The sequence below is a fragment of the Myotis yumanensis genome, unplaced genomic scaffold, assembly GCF_028538775.1.
Source record: "Myotis yumanensis isolate MYYU_CA2020_CCGP unplaced genomic scaffold, mMyoYum1.0.hap1 SCAF_2, whole genome shotgun sequence".
Lineage (NCBI taxonomy): Eukaryota > Metazoa > Chordata > Mammalia > Chiroptera > Vespertilionidae > Myotis > Myotis yumanensis.
In genome coordinates, this window is record NW_027223753.1 from 103,334,799 (window position 1) to 103,353,277 (window position 18,479).

At 47.9% G+C, this 18,479-nt stretch overlaps 4 pseudogenes; 1 reads left to right on the top strand and 3 right to left on the bottom strand.

Moving 5' to 3' along the window:
• Positions 1-935: 935 nt before the first annotated feature.
• LOC139002519 (nuclear transcription factor Y subunit beta pseudogene) lies at positions 936-1,744 on the bottom strand (annotated as a pseudogene).
• Positions 1,745-2,358: 614 nt separating this feature from the next.
• LOC139002520 (protein CDV3 homolog pseudogene) lies at positions 2,359-2,820 on the top strand (annotated as a pseudogene).
• Positions 2,821-5,885: 3,065 nt separating this feature from the next.
• Positions 5,886-7,140, bottom strand: LOC139002011 (zinc finger protein Pegasus pseudogene; annotated as a pseudogene).
• Positions 7,141-9,009: 1,869 nt separating this feature from the next.
• LOC139002012 (serine/arginine-rich splicing factor 11 pseudogene) lies at positions 9,010-10,385 on the bottom strand (annotated as a pseudogene).
• Positions 10,386-18,479: the final 8,094 nt, after the last annotated feature.

Consider the following 18,479-nt stretch of genomic DNA (forward strand, 5'->3'; position numbering starts at 1 on the left):
AGGTGCCGTGGGTGGGCAGGGACTTGACTTTGGGTCCTGTGATGTGCCCTAAACTCTGACAGGAGGAAGATTTTCATATACATTTTACTAATTTTTTTTCATCTCTGACCCTTCTATTATAGAGAAAGTGCAAATGGCAATATTAAAATATTTACTCTAATTAATCCCCTTTTAATGTGCACGAATTTCGGGCACCAGATCACTAGTCCTATATAATAAAAGCCTAATATGCTAAGTGCCCAGTCGACTGGTCTGGTCAGCCATTCAACCAATCAAAGCATAATATGCTAATGATATGCTAAGGCTGCTCAACTGCTCCCTATGATGTGCACTGACCACCAGAGGGCAGACACTTTAACCAGTAGTTTAGCTTGCTGCTGGGGTCCAGCTGATTGGGACTGAGTGAGATGGGCCAGACATGCCCTGGAGCCCTCCTGCGGTCCCTCCCCAGCCCCAATCATGCACCGGTGGGGGTCCCTCGGCCTGGCCTGTGACCTCTTGCAATCTGGGACCCCTCAGGGGATGTCGGAGAGCCAGTTTCAACCCGATCCCACAGGCCAGGCCGAGGGACCCCACTGGTGCATGAATTTGTGCACCAGGCCTCTAGTATTTTATTAAAAGGGCAAATATGATGAACCCAGCTGTTTACTTGAATTACAAAAGTAATGTGACTCAATATGAAAATAAGAAACTGTCTACAAATCTCTGACAGGTATAAATGGCAATATACAGTGCACATAGGGGTCACACAGAATAACAAACTCTCTTATAAAAAAAATATTTTAATGCCTTTCAAATTCAACTTTAAAATTATCCATGGAAAAGATTGTCAAGTCAGAATGAATACCTCTTAGTCAAGCGTCAGAAGCTGCACACCGTCAATTTAATATGCAGCGACATCTTTTCCCCAGGCCTTTTCTTCTCTATCTGCTCCTCTACACTCCCCACTCCATCCTTTCCTCACTCCTGAAAATGGAATGTGTTGAACATCTGAAATCTGTTGCTATGATGTTGTGCAAACCGTAACATGCTGTTGTCCATCTGTAGTCACTAAGCCAGCGGAGAACTGGTCAGTCAGTGCCTCCTGGGACAGCTCTCCCCTTAGCCCATCTGTAGCAGTGATTCTACCAACACCTCTCTCCTTTCATAGCTTCTGGATTTCTGAATCTGTAATTTCAGAGGTTTTATATGACTGCCAGCCTAGGGTGGACATGGCAGGGAGAACATCTTCTCCATTGTCTCCTTCTGAAGGCATCATTCTTGCTCCAGATGCCATGAAGCTGACGAGCTCACACACTGTTGAACACATTCTCTGACATGTTTTGCAATCTTTCCCATGTGAGGTATGGCATTTTTCATGATACTTGCTACATTTGTAATTGGAAGATAAATACCTTGTTCTCTGAAACTTTTTTTTAAAAAATGGATTTCAGAGAGGGAGAGAGATATAGAAACATCAATGATGAGAGAGAATCGTTGATCGGCTGCCTCCTGCATGCCCCCTATTGGGGATGGAGCCTGCAACCCAGGCATGTGCCCTGGACCGGAATGGAACCTGACCCTTCAGTCCACAGGCTCTACCCACTGAGTCAAACCGGTTAGGGCTCTGAAACTTTCTTTTAAACCATCTGTGTCTTGATGGGCAGCTGTCCTGGGCACCATCCTAAGGCTGCATCACATAATGACTTCCTCCAGTGTAGTCCGTGTAATGCCTGGTTGAGAGGCATCTATTGAGAACTGTCATCACCCATTGTCCTGAAACAGAACACCTGTCTAGCTCCTGCCCTCACTGCTGCTGGTCCAGTACTAACACCCCTACAGTCCTTTCCCCGGGGCTGCAGGAAGGGTGGGATCCTGCACCATGTTCCCCACAGCAGTGGCAGCCTGGGCTCTGCACACATTCCTGGGCCACCCTCGGAGCTGAGACCTCACTGCCAGGGAGCCTGAGTGTGGCTATGGGCCACCCCTGAGGTTAGAGCTTGCAGGCCATGCTGCCCAGCCCTGCCCCGCCCCTCCTCTTGGGTGGAGGAGGCCTAGGCCATGGCCTACGAGGAGGAGTGGAACTTGGGCACCTTTGCCAAGAGGGGCTAGAAGTGCCCAGCTGGAGTGGCTCAGTTCGTTGGAGAGTCACCCAGCTCCGAAAGGTAACTGGTTGGATTCCTGGTCAGGGCACATGCTCGGGTTGCAGGCTTGATCTCTGGTGGGGGCATGCAGGAGGCGCCAATCTCTCTCATAGATGATTCTCTTTCCCTCTCCCTTGCTTTCTCTATAAAAAAAATTTTTTTAGAGAGAGAGAGAGAGAGAGAGAGAGACAAGAAGGAGAAGGAATAAGCAACCCATACCAAGGCTGTGACAAGGATGAAGGTAAGTGGAAAGAATCTGAGCAAATAAAGGTTGATTACAGTGGCCTCAGAGATCAGTGCAAATAAGTGAAAAGGAAGATGATAGTGAAAAAAAATCCACATGTTAATTGGGAAGAAGGTAGAGCTGCTGGTGGTGGTGTAAAAAAATATTTCTACTCTAGTAATTGTTCCAGAAACCCCAGAACCAGCAATGACTAAAGGAGGAGACAGGTAAACCACAGCAAGGAAAACAAAGATCACCAGAAATACACAGTGATCCGCAGTTCCCATCCCTGCAGTCCACTGCCAAACATGTAGAAAGCTGAAAGGTAAGGAAATGGAGAAGAGCTTTAAAGTAGTAAGACACAAAACTAGAGGTACCAATGAGGTTTCAAAAAACCAGGCCCTTAAACTTCAGCCAGACAACCAGTATGCTGTGTTTGAAAATCAGAAAAGCAGCCACACACAGTACAATTAAGGAATGGTCTTTGCTAACACTGCTGAGGTAACTAGACCACAGCTAACCACCAGCAGCAGCCATTCATCATTTGATCTCTGCTGGGTCTACAGCAACCAATGCGGACCCTCCATGTAAGTGACAGGCCCTATTGCACTATGGAAGTTGTGTCACAACTGCTCTTTAAGTATATTGAATTCAGAGGGATTTTCAGTGTTTTAAATGTGTGAACTAGATTCATCAGTGTACTTTCATAATAAGTATTCTGTAAATACAAAAACAACAACACAAAAACGGCAGCCAGTGGTCATTTCAGAATGTGTTTATGTTCAGATACTGAGCCCTCATGAGGCTGACTACCTCAGAGTTGCTGCACTCCTGGACTCGTGTGGATCACAACTTCTGGATAAGGTGACAGCTGTGAAGTGGCGATGTGAAACTTGAAACCAGCTCTACTGGATCCCTATTGGAAATCCTGCAGTCAGCCATCTGGGTTCTGATCTGCTGTAAAAGATAAAGATTTAAGTGACCTTAACTAACCTGTCCTGTGCCCCACCCTCCAGGAATGCTCTCTGTAGTGGGCTCTGGCTCTATTAGACTTCCTGGAACATGCTGCTCTCAAAAGAACTGATGTGTTCAGATGCTCTGTGTAGGGCTATGATTTCTAATTTAAACTTTCAGTTGAATTATGAGGTAACCACAAATTCAATACAACTTGGGTTCACCAAGTAGGAAGGGGCATGGGAGGAAATAATCTTGTTTCTTCTAGTAATTTTTGATTTGAGTAGTGCTTTTTCTGTGTTCCACATGAAGGCCTTTCTTTTCTTTGACTTGGAAGTTCTTTGACAGAGCATATTGCTTGGTTAAGTGACTTAAAATATGCATTAGAATTGTGAAATGTCTCATGAAAGGCAAATCCCTAGAGGGGAACCAAATAGCCTTTGATGTAAAGAGCAGTGGATGCAAGGGGCTCTACTTCAGGTGCTGCTAAAGCCTTCTCGAATCAGGTATAATTGTAAAGTTAACTGCAGTAGAGAGTATAGTTTCTGCTCGGGCCAAGGGATTCACTGACCTGTTCTTACAAGTTCAAAGCAACATGAGCAGAACCTCAACCTAAAACCTGCTTAGGTTTCATGGATCTTGCATGATCTTTGACAATTCCAGATATATGTGTGCCCAAATTTTTAAGTTATTGGACATTCTGTAAATGTAGTGATTGTCCCAGAGTAGCTCTGTTATCAACCTTCTGGTATGTCTTTATGCTGTTCATTTATAGTCAGGGGCAAACAACAGGTGATGTGGCCACTTCTGTTTTTAATAATTATAGCTCCCTGGTAAAACTATCCAGTCATTTTTAGTCCTAAAAGGGGACTTCAGGGAGATACCCAGAATTACTGAAGTTTCTTCCCATCTAATGAGATAGTCTGGCAATTTCCTAGTTTAATATCTTTGGTTCAATAGAAATGCTTCAAAGTGGTTGTGCGAACACTTGATGCAGTCTGGGTTTCTCTGTAATAAATCCCTTTGCCAAATGGCGGAGTTGGGGACTTGCTACTGGCAAGATGCAAACTATCCTGATATGGAAGCATATTTCTGTGCGAGTTTATTCTTTTTTTTTTTTTTAGAAACAGTAAGTTTATTGTTTGACCAAGCGCTCTTCAGGGTAAGCGAGTTATTACACAATATATAAACAGCAACCTCCTATTCAAAATTCCTCTAGATTAATTAGCATGTCTTATTTCTGTAAACAAGTTAAATCTGTCTGTATGCATTTGATATCTACTTTCACATGGTAAGTCCTTTTCCACTAGGTGTCGAGGCAGTCAGCTTCCATGGCTCTGTCGCCATGCAGGAAAGACTGGTACAACTGCAATGAGCATCACAACTTGAAGTCACACTAAGTGTTCTAAGGGGCCAATTCTGAAGAGGAGAAGAATTCGTTTTGGATGTATGTTTCATTTTTAAAAATATACTTCATCCCATTTTCCCATGTGTTCCTATACACACATTTGAGAAATTATGGACAACAAATGGGTGCAAGGCCGGAGGTAGGAAACAGGACGTGGAATTTCGTGAAGGACTCTTTCTGGGAACCAGATAGGACTGTCACTTACCTCTTTGGTCATCAAAGGAACAGGAGGGAGAACAGACACTCAATGTCCTTGTCAAGCTCACCTGACAGTAATGATGTCAGAATAAAGCATTTAAATACAAGGTTCAAACTAAAAGAACAAAAAAGGCGTCTTCATAGGTAATCACCTGACATTTCCAGCATTCTCATGTATTTACTTGTGGTTTTAAAAATAAACTACAAGTATAATAAAACAAATCCAATGGAAAATTGATGCATTTTTAAGCAAGAGATTGAACAAACAAGTTTTCAAATATTAAAATCCATTTTCAATGTAAAGCCCCGTTTCATTTCATTTCAGAACATTCCTCTCAAATTTTTATAACTTTAATTTTAAAAGAACTGTTTTACATTCCCCCTTATGGAAAAAAAGAAAGGTTTTCTATATACTGAAATAGCTTTACTTCTATCAGTTAAAACTATCAATTCAACTTAAACTAAGTGAACTAGATAGTATTTCAACTATCTAAAGAGCAATTTTAAAGGCAATTCCTCTGCTAAACATGGAAATAAGTTGTAACAAAGTTTGTGAGAAAGTGATTTATTCTACCATTTTTAAATATGGCAGAGATGACATCTAGCTGCGTATATAGTGAAACACCACTAGGACCAAGCTTTGAAGTCTATATGGACCTTAAGCGTGGGAGTTTAAATGAATACCTGTAAGATTAAGATTGCACTTCAATCATCAAAGTCTAAATAAAAGGAAAAAACAGACACCAATGTGTCTAATTGTTCTAATATATAAATGACCCTGACCAAACTTTTATGGAAAAAAAAAAAAGGAAAACATTTGTTTCTATTGTCAACTTTGTTTTCTATAAATATAATGTATAAACTTTAAATTAGCATATTAGGGATGGGTCCTCCCCCCACCAACAAAAACCAACAATAAACAAAACTAAAAAAATGCATAAAGTCAAAACCAAGGACAGAGTAATGTGACTGTTCCCGGTCAGTGCTGGTTATGCTGCCCTCTTGCAAAATGACAGGCGAAGTCGCACTTGTTTTTACATTTGCATCCGCAGATGTTGCCCTGGAAAGGGTTCTCACACCCATGACATCCCATGTGAATGGTGGATGTTGTCGGCAAAGTACACGTCAGTGCTGGCAGTGGTGCAGGAGCTGCGGGTCCTGGGCCGGCAGGGTCGGAGTGGGCGTGCTCGGCTGGCTGTTTCCTATGCTCAGGGTGCTCGTGTGGGCACTGGGTTCGCTGCTTGGATCTGCCACGGGACTGTAGTTCCTCTGGCTCTGGGGCGGCCGAGGCTCGGGGCTGGTGGGGGAGGCGCTCTGAGGAATACTTGAGCGGCCACGGCAGAAACCACTGCCTGGGCCGAGGGCTGCTGCATCAGGAAAGGCTTCTCGTCTGGGCAGAGCACTACGTCGGGGGACGCGGGGTTCTGGTTTTCAGGGGGCAGGCTGGACAACTGCCCTACGAGAGTGGAGAGCTGATTGAGAGGGTTGTCGACCAGGAGTTCTTGGGGGTCCCTGCGTAGGACCCCGGTTGAGGTGCTTTTCGCCATACTTTCATAGGAGTCCGTCTGGATGTTGGGGATTTCATGGGTGAGATCGTTAAGGTAGTCTGGCTTCTGAACCACCATGGAAGGCGGACGTAAGTTGATTAGTGCTCTTCTGCTATAGCCCAAGTTGCTGGTTTTCTCCTGTAAAACGCCCCACATTTTCTTGCTGCTTAAGGAAGACCTCGCACCTTTGATTGGTACCATCTTATGCTTGCGCCGTCGATGATGGGAGAGGTTACTTCGATCGCTGCAGCGGAAGGAACACAATTCACATTTATATGGTTTTTCTCCTGTATGGGAACGCATATGGGCTTCCAGGTGACGCTCGTAAGCAGAGGCAAATGGACGTAAGTGAAATCTATGAGGTTTTTCACCTGTGTGGATTCTGATGTGTTCGATAAGCTGGGCTGTCCCTTTGCTGGCATAGTTGCAATAATGACACTTGAGCTTACCATCGAAGGTCCTTTCGAAGCCATCTACTAACATTCCTGAGTTTTCATCCAGGGAAACTTCAACAGATGGGTGGTCAAGTCCATTTTGATCGCCATCTGTCCCAGCTCCCCGAAGAGCCTCTGCCTCCTTGTCCCCGCTCACTGACCCCGAGATCATGTTCACGTGGTGGGTCTGCTGGGTCAGGTACTTCTGGAAATCCTTCACAAAGTCCAGAGGCTCTGGCTTCTTCTCCCCCATCTTGTTTGTTTTGTGTGGCTTGTTTTTAAAGTTTACAGGTTGTTACACCTGGGGGGACACTTTTCACCCCAGAACAGTGCCTCCTTGTTCTGGCCACTCCAGCATGGATGAAATGCAGAGGAGCTGCAGTGTGCTCTGGAGACGCACCCGGCAGATCCGCAGGCCATGGAGGGACCTTCAACTCAGATGGAAAAGCCTCAGGGAGGTCGCCTGGCAGATGCCCCGAGTCACCCACGCCACCGCAGCTGCTGCGCAGCCGCTGCCATGTTTGGTCGCAAGTTTATTCTTGATAAAAATGTCAATGCAGGAATCAGACTCCTGGGACGGTGGGCGGTGGTGGTGGGGTGAGTAACAGGATTTCTGGATAGGACCTGTGAACCATTTCTGGGCAATAATGGTGATGTTTCTTGAGGTAGCAGACAGGATGCCTGCTTTCTGATTTGTTTGGGTCAGTCATTGAGCAAGCTAAGGGAAGGCTGGATGATTGAGAGAGAAACAAGGGATTCTTGGTTAAACTGAAGACTTCATTTGTGAACCAAAAATCTTAACAAATCTCTTGGACCTTGAGCCACATATTTTCCCTCAAAAGTATGCATTTTTTTTCCAGCAAAATTTTGTTGAGGGTATGTTGAGGAGTGAACTGAGGTGGATATGTGGAACTTATTTAATGGCATACTGTACTAAAAATCTGAGGACCTGCAGATTTAAAACCCACCCTTGTTATAACTGTTTAAAAGATTGTGAAATTATCAAAATGCACCTGAATTAAGTTTTAATATACAGTATGATGGATGAGTAGGCTGTCCATTTTACCATTTCTTTCTTTGAATTCTTAGGAATGGTTTGGCAGTGCAAGAACTCTATAATTAACAAATTCAATAAATACTGTATGGGCAGAACACCTGTCTAAAATGATGTCTAATCTTTGCCCAATTTAAACTTCTAATACAGCCCTAATTGGCTTTCATCTCCAATCAGTTGCTTGGATGGACAGAAAAATCAACCTTTAGCATTTTTAGTTATTACTATTTTTTAACAGTAACACAAATTTTTTGGTTTTATACAACTTGAGATCAAATAAAAAGTACATTATCAAGTACATTTGTCTCACTTTAAAAGCATATGGTCAATTTAAAATGCACTACCCCCTTTTTCCAACACTGAGATTAAAACAAATTAATAAAAGTGAAAAATTGAAAATTAGGACAAGAGATAACTCTTTTACAGATGGACTCAGGTTAGGCAGATAGCTTTCAATGATGTAGGTGTGAAATAAATTATTTCAGGGAAAAAAATTCCCAAACACCTTATGAAAAAGTATACAACTCTACTTCAAAGTATGCTATTTACTCACTGCCAAAGACAGTTTCATTTCAAATCTTGTTTCTGTAATTAAAGCCTAAGCAGCCATCAAAAAAAGGTTAGTGCATATATAACCTTTCAAAGTTAAACAAAAGCCATAAAATTTCAGCCACAAGGCTTAAAGGATTATCTATTTCAAATGCTTATTTCCAGATGTAACTATAAGAATGTTAATTTGTCATGTCAACAAACAAGACCATAAGTAGATCCATCATGTTGGAGGATTTTAATTACATTGAGGATATTCCTGCCACAATTAACATGCAATCAGTGCATTCCCTACATGGCTCTATTACGGCAATGAATCAAATTCTAGAAATACTATAAATGAGCTTACTTAATAAAGGAGATTATACAACATAAACAATCATTGCTTGCTGTAGATGCATGCAGCTTTTCACTTCTGTTATGAGTAACTGCTTGGTTACTCAATCAGATTTCACCACATCAAGAATTGGTTACCCACATAGTATTTTCTAAAAATTTTTGGGTGTAAATAATATCAATATCAGGAGCGTTATAACCATTTATAGCTCAGAGCTGTATACATCTAAGGTTTGAGATGAACAAATACAGCCTGAAGATATCACACAAAGGAATGAAACTGATGCATGTATACAGGTGGATTCTCATGGAGGCCATATTCAGTCACTCATATCCATGTCTTCGTCATGATGATCATCACCATTCACTTTGGATTCTCTCAGGGGATCACCAGTTCCCTTTTCCACAGAACATTCTTTTGTTTGGGGGGAAACTGGTTCTGTTGGTTTCTTCTCCTCTTTTTTCTCTTTCTCGCTGTCATACCCCTGTTCTTCTTCATCATAATCCCATGTAACCTGTTTTACATCTTTATCACTCTCCGATTTTCTTTCCCGATCCTTTTCTTTATCTTTACTTTTCTTCTTCTTGCTTGTTGATCGTTCTCATTCATCTCTGCCTCTTTCTTTGTCTTTATCTTTCTTCTTCTCCTTTTTATGCCTCCTAGGGGATGGTGAGCGAGACAATTTTCTTTTCGGAGACCTGGGCTTTTTAGGTCTTGTGCCACTCCTGCTTCGTCGATGTCGTCTCTCTGCTTGCACTTCTGGTCCGTCTGGCTGTGCTATAACTTTCTGGTGGTGTTTTGGAACATTTATTTTCTTTGTCTTCTTTCTTTTTGTCTCTGTTTTTGGATGTGCTCCTTGACCTTCTACCTCTCTCTCTGGAATGAGATCTTCTCCGTCTGGGACTTTTGGATCACCTACTCCTTGACTTAGAATGTGACCTCCTTCTAGATCTGCTTCTTAACCGCCTGTTTCTAGAAGATGAAGGAGTCCTCCTCCTCCTAGAGCGTGATCTTGATCTTGAGCGCCTTCATTTTTCTTCTTTTTTATCTGGTTTTATGGCAGCAGATATTAGGGACTGTGCTTCTCGTACTCTCTTCATGGCTTCCTCTATTTCTTTACTAAAGGTATCTGATTTCAGACTTGGTGAAACAAGACCAGCAGCTACATGATTCAACTTGGGATCAACAGTACTCATAAGCTTCAGCAACTGATCTGCAGAAAGAGACTGAGAGTTCAAGTTTGCTCCAGGAAGCCGAAGTGCAGCAAGGGCAGGATCAAGAGTAGGAGCTCCCAAAGCAGCCAATGGAACAGCGCCAATCTGGGTAAGTGTGTTAGGAGTAGGCAGGAGTCCACCACCAGGCAGAAGACCTGCCACTGCATTAGCTGGTGCCAACAGAGACAAAGCCTTAGTCTCATCAGGAATAACTCCTTCTGCATATGGTACGACTATCAATGCTCTGTCAACGAATACAGTGTTTGTCAGATGCTGTGCCACAGCTGCTGAGTCCGGATCATGGAATTTAACAAAGCAGACACGGGATGAGACTGGCAAAGGTGAATCATTGAGCGAAATAATTCCAAGAGGCAGGCTGGCACCGGCAACGGGAAGGGCTCCTCTGTCCTCCAGCTCCAGTCACGGATAGTGACGTCATCTAGGCCACGCCGCCAAGAACGGAAGGCCCCGCGCACAGAGCGCGCCCCCCTCCCCGCCCTGCGGGAGGCTAGTTATTACTATTTTTATACATACATATTTTGAAATATGTTCACACACAGACCTATATGTTAATATCAAGCCAACTGAGAACAACAAAATTCCCATCAACTAGTGAATGAATAAAAAAAAAATGTACATCTATCCAATGGAAATCTATTCAATAAGAAAAGGGAATTATTTCAGAGTTAAACAGAGAAAGAGAACAACTAGGACATTTGCAGTATGTTTGTGTAGTGATTTGTTTATAGGGATTAACATTACACAATTGGAATCAGCTCAGCATTCTCCATGTGGGTTTTTGCATCTAGTACTAGAACTTGGAGTTCACAGGGTAGGCAGTTGGGAAGGGAAGATCCATGTAAAGTGGAAGAAACAAGAGCAAGATGGAACCCATGAGTGACCCTAGGTCACTTCTCGGTGTCCCTAATCTTGATGATATGGGTATCCTTTGGGGAAAGTTGCCCTTTGCCAAGTTGCTAAACACACACTTGGTCCAGGAATCCGAAAAGCTGAAAGAGGATCCAAGGAAAGGTAGAACATTATAGGCCATTCTGCCCCACACCAACAAATTGAACCAGCAAGTAAGTTACATGTGTGAGCTCCAAAAGTGCCTCCATAAAAATGGCTACAGCCTCACTCCTGCTCTCCCAGCTTCACACTGACCACTCTGTGGCCCACCCTAATGGAAACATGCAAGGAAGAGAATTCTGGGAGACACAACACAATTCAGCCCAGTCAAGTTGACACAGGAAGAAACTACTAACACATGCAATAATAGATAAATCTTAAAATATTATGCTAAGTGGGGAACCTTGTCATAAAAGACTACATATTATATGATTCCATTTAAATGACATTCTAGAAAAGATAAAATTAGAGAGGACCAAGATGGCGGCATAGGGAGCGGACCTGTGTGTGCTGCTCTCTCACAGCATCATTGAAACTATCAACTATGAAGTAAACAACCGCCACTCAGAACCATGGGGAAGTTGGCCCAGTGGGAGATCTACAACTGGAGGAAAAGAAAGAAGCGCACTGAGACTGAGTGGGAGCTACGGAGGCACCAAAACCAGAGGTACGCAGTCACACACCACTCGGGCTGCAAATGGATTCTCGGTTTTTTACGAACCCTCGAATACTCTGGGCTTGCTCGGGGCGGGTCTCTGAGGCCCCAGATCCCACAGGGAGAGGCGGCCACGGCCTTGCAGTGGTCGGAGAGCGAGGGAAGCTCTGACACGCGGCTGCTCGCCGGCACTGGGGACAAGAAGTCCTGGTGTCCCGGGGAGGCGAGGGGCGCGGAGACGCCGCCATCGCTATTTCCTCCACGCTGGCGACTCCCTGTGACCCCACCCTACCCTCAGGGCTGTGCCAGAGGCACAAGAGGGAATGACTGTGCTTTTACAAACTCTCAAATCCACTGAGCTGGTTCGGGCGGGTCTCTGAGGCCCCAGGCCCCAAGGTGAGAGACGGCATGGCCTTCCAGCGGTCAGAAAGCGAGGGAGGCTCTGGCGCTCGGCTGCTCGCCGGCACTGGGGGACACAAAGTCCTGGAGTCCTGGATAGGCAAGGGGCCGCTGAGTCTCCGCCCCGGTGACTCCCTGTGACCCCGCCCTACGCAATTTACAATCCCATCTGGGCTGTGCCAGACTCACAAGTAGAAACGCCTTTGCTACTGCAAACTTTCAAATCCACTGAGCTGGTTCAGGCGGGATCATGAGGCACCAGACCCTACGGGGAGAGGCAGCACGGCCTTGCAGCCATCAGAAAGCGAGGGAGACTCTGTTGCACAGCTGCTCGCTGGCACTGGGGGACACAAAGCCCTGGCAGAGATTCAAGGGGCCGCGGAGACTCAGCCAGTGCTATTTGCTCCGCCATGGCGACTCCCTGAGTCTCAGCCCTAATCAATTTACATCCCCATCCAAGCTGTGCCAGATGCACAGAAAGACCCACCTGCGCTTTTGCAGCCTATCCCAACAAATTGCAGACTTCAACTGCTCGCAGCCATGGGAGACACACTCAAGAAGCAGACCCAGGAGAACCAGGATGGCGGCATAAGGAAGAGACCTGTGCGTGCTACCTCACACAACAACATCGAAACTACCAAATATCAGACAAACACCTATCATACAGAACCATGGGAAAGTTGGCCCAGTGGAAGCTCTACAACTGGAAGGAGAGAAAGAACATTGAGACTGAGTAGGATGTGACACCAAGTACAGAGCCCAACCCAACAAACTGCAGATTTCAACTCCTCGCATAGAAAGAAGCGCATTGAGACTGAGTAGGATGTGCAGAGGCACCAAGTACAGAGCCCATCCCAGCAGGCTGCAGATTTCAGCTCCTTGCATCTGGGAGGGACGCAATCGGGGGGCAGAGTCGGGTCCGGGGCCGGCCAGGGCTGGGCCTGACTCAGCCGGCACTGTGGAACTGCTGTACCAGCAAGAGCACAAACATGCCCACTGGTCCCAGTCTCTTGTGGGGCGCTGGGGGACAGCATACAGGCAGTCTGTGCACTTGGTGGAGGGCAGGAGTGCTGGATGTTCAACCACCAGGAACGCCTGGAGATTTTGTCAGGTGGGGAGCCGCCGGCAGGGGACAGAGGGCCAAACTTCCTGTTTCCCCGGTAAGGCTGGGATGGCCCCGGTGAGGTCGGGATGGCCCCGGTGAGGTTGAAACGGTCCCGGTGTGGTAGGGACGACCCTGATCGGGTCGAAACGGCCCCGGTGTGGTAGGGACAACCCCGGTCAGGTTGAAACAGCCCCCGTGAGGTAGGGACGACCCCGGTCAGGTCAAAACGACCCCGGTGTGGTAGGGACGACCCCGGTGAGGTTGAAACAGCCCCCGTGAGGTAGGGACGACCCTGGTCAGGTCGAAACAGCCCCGGTGTGGTAGGGACAACCCCGGTCAGGTTGAAACAGCCCCGGTGTGGTAGGGACGACCCCGGTGAGGTTGAAATGGCCCCCGTGAGGTAGGGACGACCCTGGTCAGGTCGAAACAGCCCCGGTGTGGTAGGGACAACCCCTGTCAGGTTGAAACAGCCCCGGTGTGGTAGGGACAACCGCGGTGAGGTTGAAACGGCCCCCGTGAGGTAGGGACGACCCCGGTGAGGTTGAAACGGCCCCCGTGAGGTAGGGACGACCCTAGTCAGGTCGAAACAGCCCCGGTGTGGTAGGGACAACCCCAGTCAGGTTGAAACAGCCCCGGTGTGGTAGGGACAACCGCGGTGAGGTTGAAATGGCCCCCGTGAGGTAGGGACGACCCTGGTCAGGTCAAAACGGCCCCGGTGTGGTAGGGACAACCCGGTCAGGTTGAAATGGCCCCCGTGAGGTAGGGACGACCCTGGTCAGGTCGAAATGGCCCCGGTGTGGTAGGGACAACCCGGTCAGGTTGAAACAGCCCCGGTGTGGTAGGGACAACCGCGGTGAGGTCGAAACGGCCCCCGTGAGGTAGGGACGACCCCAGTGAGGTTGAAATGGCCCCGGTGTGGTAGGGACGACCCCGGTGAGGTTGAAACAGCCCCCGTGAGGTAGGGACGACCCCGGTGAGGTTGAAACGGCCCCCGTGAGGTAGGGACGACCCCGGTGAGGTTGAAACGGCCCCCGTGAGGTAGGGACGACCCCGGTCAGGTCGAAACGGCCCCGGTGTGGTAGGGACAACCCCGGTCAGGTTGAAACAGCCCCGGTGTGGTAGGGACAACCCCGGTGAGGTTGAAACAGCCCCCGTGAGGTAGGGACGACCCCGGTGAGGTTGAAACAGCCCCCGTGAGGTAGGGACGACACCGGTGAGGTTGAAACAGCCCCCGTGAGGTAGGGACGACCCCGGTCTGGTAGGGACAACCCCGGTCAGGTCGAAACGGCCCCGGTGTGGTAGGGACAACCCCGGTCAGGTTGAAACGGCCCCGGTGTGGTAGGGACGACCCCGGTCAGGTCAAAACGGCCCCGGTGTGGTAGGGACGACCCCGGTCAGGTTGAAACGGCCCCCGTGAGGTAGGGACGACCCCGGTCAGGTCGAAACTGCCCCGGTGTGGTAGGGACAACCCCGGTCAGGTTGAAACGGCCCCGGTGTGGTAAGGACAACCCCGGTGAGGTTGAAACGGCCCTGGTGAAGTCGGGACAGCCCCGGTGAGGTTGAAACGGCCCCCGTGAGGTAGGAACGACCCCGGTGAGGTTGAAACAGCCCCCGTGAGGTAGGGACGACCCCGGTCTGGTAGGGACAACCCCGGTCAGGTCGAAACGGCCCCGGTGTGGTAGGGACAACCCCGGTCAGGTTGAAACGGCCCCGGTGTGGTAGGGACAACCCCGGTCAGGTTGAAACGGCCCCGGTGTGGTAGGGACGACCCCGGTGAGGTTGAAACGGCCCCCGTGAGGTAGGGACGACCCCGGTGAGGTTGAAACGGCCCCCGCGAGGTAGGGACGACACCGGTGAGGTTGAAACAGCCCCCGTGAGGTAGGGACGACCCCGGTCTGGTAGGGACAACCCCGGTCAGGTCGAAACGGCCCCGGTGTGGTAGGGACAACCCCGGTCAGGTTGAAACGGCCCCGGTGTGGTAGGGACGACCCCGGTCAGGTCAAAACGGCCCCGGTGTGGTAGGGACGACCCCGGTCAGGTTGAAACGGCCCCCGTGAGGTAGGGACGACCCCGGTCAGGTCGAAACTGCCCCGGTGTGGTAGGGACAACCCCGGTCAGGTTGAAACGGCCCCGGTGTGGTAAGGACAACCCCGGTGAGGTTGAAACAGCCCCCGTGAGGTAGGGACAACCCCGGTCAGGTTGAAACGGCCCCGGTGTGGTAGGGACGACCCCGGTGAGGTTGAAACGGCCCCCGTGAGGTAGGGACGACCCCGGTGAGGTTGAAACGGCCCCCGTGAGGTAGGGACGGCCCCGGTGAGGTTGAAACGGCCCTGGTGAGGCTCAGACGGCCCTGGTGAGGTTGAGACTACTCCAGTGAGGTTGGGACAAATAAAGGGGACCAGTATGGACTTATGAACAGGGGTAGATACAGAAGCAGAGTAACATTGAACAGAATGTTAAACTACAGTGGGAAGCCTGGGGAGGGTTGGGGGGGGGGATTAAGAGACCAACTGAAGGACTTATATGCATGCATATAAGATTAACCAATGGACACAAGACGCGGGGCGGGGGGGGCGGGGGGTAGGGGCCGGGGGAATGTCAAGGGGGGGAAAAAAGGAGACATATGTAATACTCTTTGTAATACTTTAAGAAATAAAAATTATTAAAATATTAAAAAAAAAAAAAAAAGAAAAGATAAAATTATAGAAACTGAAATCAGATCATTGGTCACCAGGTTCTGGTGGGAGGAGAAGATTGGTTGTAGGTCCTTGCTTTTCATCACTTTGCATATTTCATGCAAATCCATTCTGGCCTGAAATGTTTCTGTTGAGAAATCAGCTGACAGTCTCATGTGAGTTCACTTGTAGGTAACTGACTGCCTTTCTCTTGTGGCTTTTAAGATTCTCTGATTGTATTTGTTTTTAAATATATTTTTATTGATTACAGAGAGGAAGGGGAAGGGATAGAGAGATAGAAATACCAATGATGAGAGAGAATCATTAATTGGCTGCCTCCTACACACTCCCTATCAGGGATAGAGCCCGCAACTCAGGCATGTGCCCTGACCAGGAGTGGAACTATGACCTCCTGGTTTATAGATCGACACTCAAACACTGAGCCACTCCAACTGTACAAGATTCTCTGTTTTTAACTTTTGCCATTTTAATCATGATGTATCTTGGTGTGGGCCTCTTTAGGTCCATTTTGTTTGGGACCCTCTGCACTGCCTGGACTTGTATGTCTTTTTCTGTCACTAGGTCCCGAGGGGAGATTATGGCTTCTCAGAGACTCCCTGGCAGCCCTGTCACTCGTGTTCACACAGGACCAGGGATGCGTGTGGCAGAAGCAGCTGTATAAATGCCGGTGCAGGGGCAAGTCCTCTGGGGTCACTTGGACAGTTTGCTGATGACACAGATCAGGGCTGCGTTCTCATTCTTGAGGTGATGATTGTCAGCCTGGAGATTGGACAGGCCCTTCAGCTCCTCTTCCAGCTCAGTGGCCTTGCACTCCAGGGCCCTGCACTCAAATCTCGCCAGCTCCAGGAGGACCAGCCTCTCTGCTAAGCATTCCTGCCTTTGCGTGGCACACTCCAGCTCCACCTTGAGCTGCGCCAGCCACAGCGTGGTCTCACGAAATCTCTTGTTCTTCACGCACAGCTCTGTGTAGAGCTTCCTGAAGTCTCCCTCAGGCTCTTCCAATTCGGGCTGGGGTTCTGGATTGAGGGCCTGCTGCCTCTGGGGGGAAGGGCTGGATTCTGGACTGATGTCCACTGGCTTCACCTCCTCCCCCTCCGCAGGCCCTCTCCACTCCTTGCCGTCTCTGCAGTGCTCCCTAGAGGCCTATGATCCCTGTCCCTGCCCGTCAGGTGCCTCTACTCTCTGGGACTCGGGGCTGCCAGGAAGGGTCCAGGCTCTGTGTGGCCCCGCTCTGGATCAGGATGGGAGAGTCCGATCAGGGGCAGGCCGGAAGATGGCTGCAGGTCTATCGTGGTGGTGTGGGCAGATCAGGGGCAGGCCGGCTGGGGGAAGGGCCACATGAGGTTGGCCAGTCAGCCCCACCCCCTGATCAGGCCAGTTCACTGACCACAGTGGGCATCATAACAACAGGTGGTCAGTTGTTTCGGTCATCATGGTAGCTAACTTTTTATATATATAGATAGTACTGGAAGTCTTAGGCATAGTAATTGTTCAGGTTGCTGAAGGAGGCACGCATGAGGCCAAAAGGAGTAAAGAATTATGAGTTTACTAGAGGCCCAGTGCATGAAATTTGTGTACTGAGAGGGGGGGAGGGTGTCCCTCAGCCCAACCTGCACCCTCTCCAATCTTGGACCCCTCAGGGGATGTCCAACTGCTGGTTTAGCCACAGGAATAGGGCCAAAACTGGCAGTCGGACATCCCTCTCACAATCCAGGACCACTGGCTCCCAACCGCTTGCCTGCCTGCCTGCCTGATTGCCCCCTAACCACTCCCCTGCCCGCCTGATTGACGCCTAACTGCTCCCCTGCCAGCCTGATTGCCCCCAACTGCCCTCCCCTGCCAGCCTGATTGCCCATAAGTGCCCTGCTCTGCCAGTCATCTTGTGGCGGCCATCTTGGATCACATGGGGCGGCCATCTTGTGAGAGGGTGTGATGGTCAATTTGCATATCACCTCTTTACTATATAGGATTAAGTCACCTGGAAACCCAGATGAGCTGAGCCCCAAAATGGCACCAGTACCCAAAGACAGGGAGTCAGATGTTTTTTAAAGGACTCTAGGTGGGCTTTTTCTGGGTGGAGAATTCTGTGTGCAGGTCTGGATTCTGGGAAAGTCCAGAGGGGAGAGATATTGGTCTAAGCAAGTGGAATGTCTATTGTGAAGTGGCCTAAAGGTCAGTTCCCAGGGGGAAAGGTATTGATTCAATGATTTGATCAGACCTAACAGTATTCAGAAAATAAGAAAAAATAAAAAGTATCCAAATTGGAAAGGAAGAAGTAAAACTGTAATTATTTGCAGATGACATGATACTGTGTATAGAGAACCCTAAGGATTCCACCAAAAAACTACTAGAGCTAATAAATGAATTCAGTAAAGTAGCTGGATATGAAATAAATACCCAGAAATCAGTTGCATTTTTATACACAATGATGAACTCTCAAAAATGGAAATAAAAAAAATCCCATTCAGAATTGCCTTAAAAAATACCTAGGAATAAATTTGACCAAGTATATAAAAGGTCTGTGCTCAGAAAATTACAATACACTGAAGAAAGAAATGGAAGAAGATACAAATAAGTGGAAGCATAGTATACTGTGTTCATGGATAGGAAGAATATAATTAAAATGCCCATACTACCTTAAGCAATCTACAGATTCAACACAATTCCTATCAAG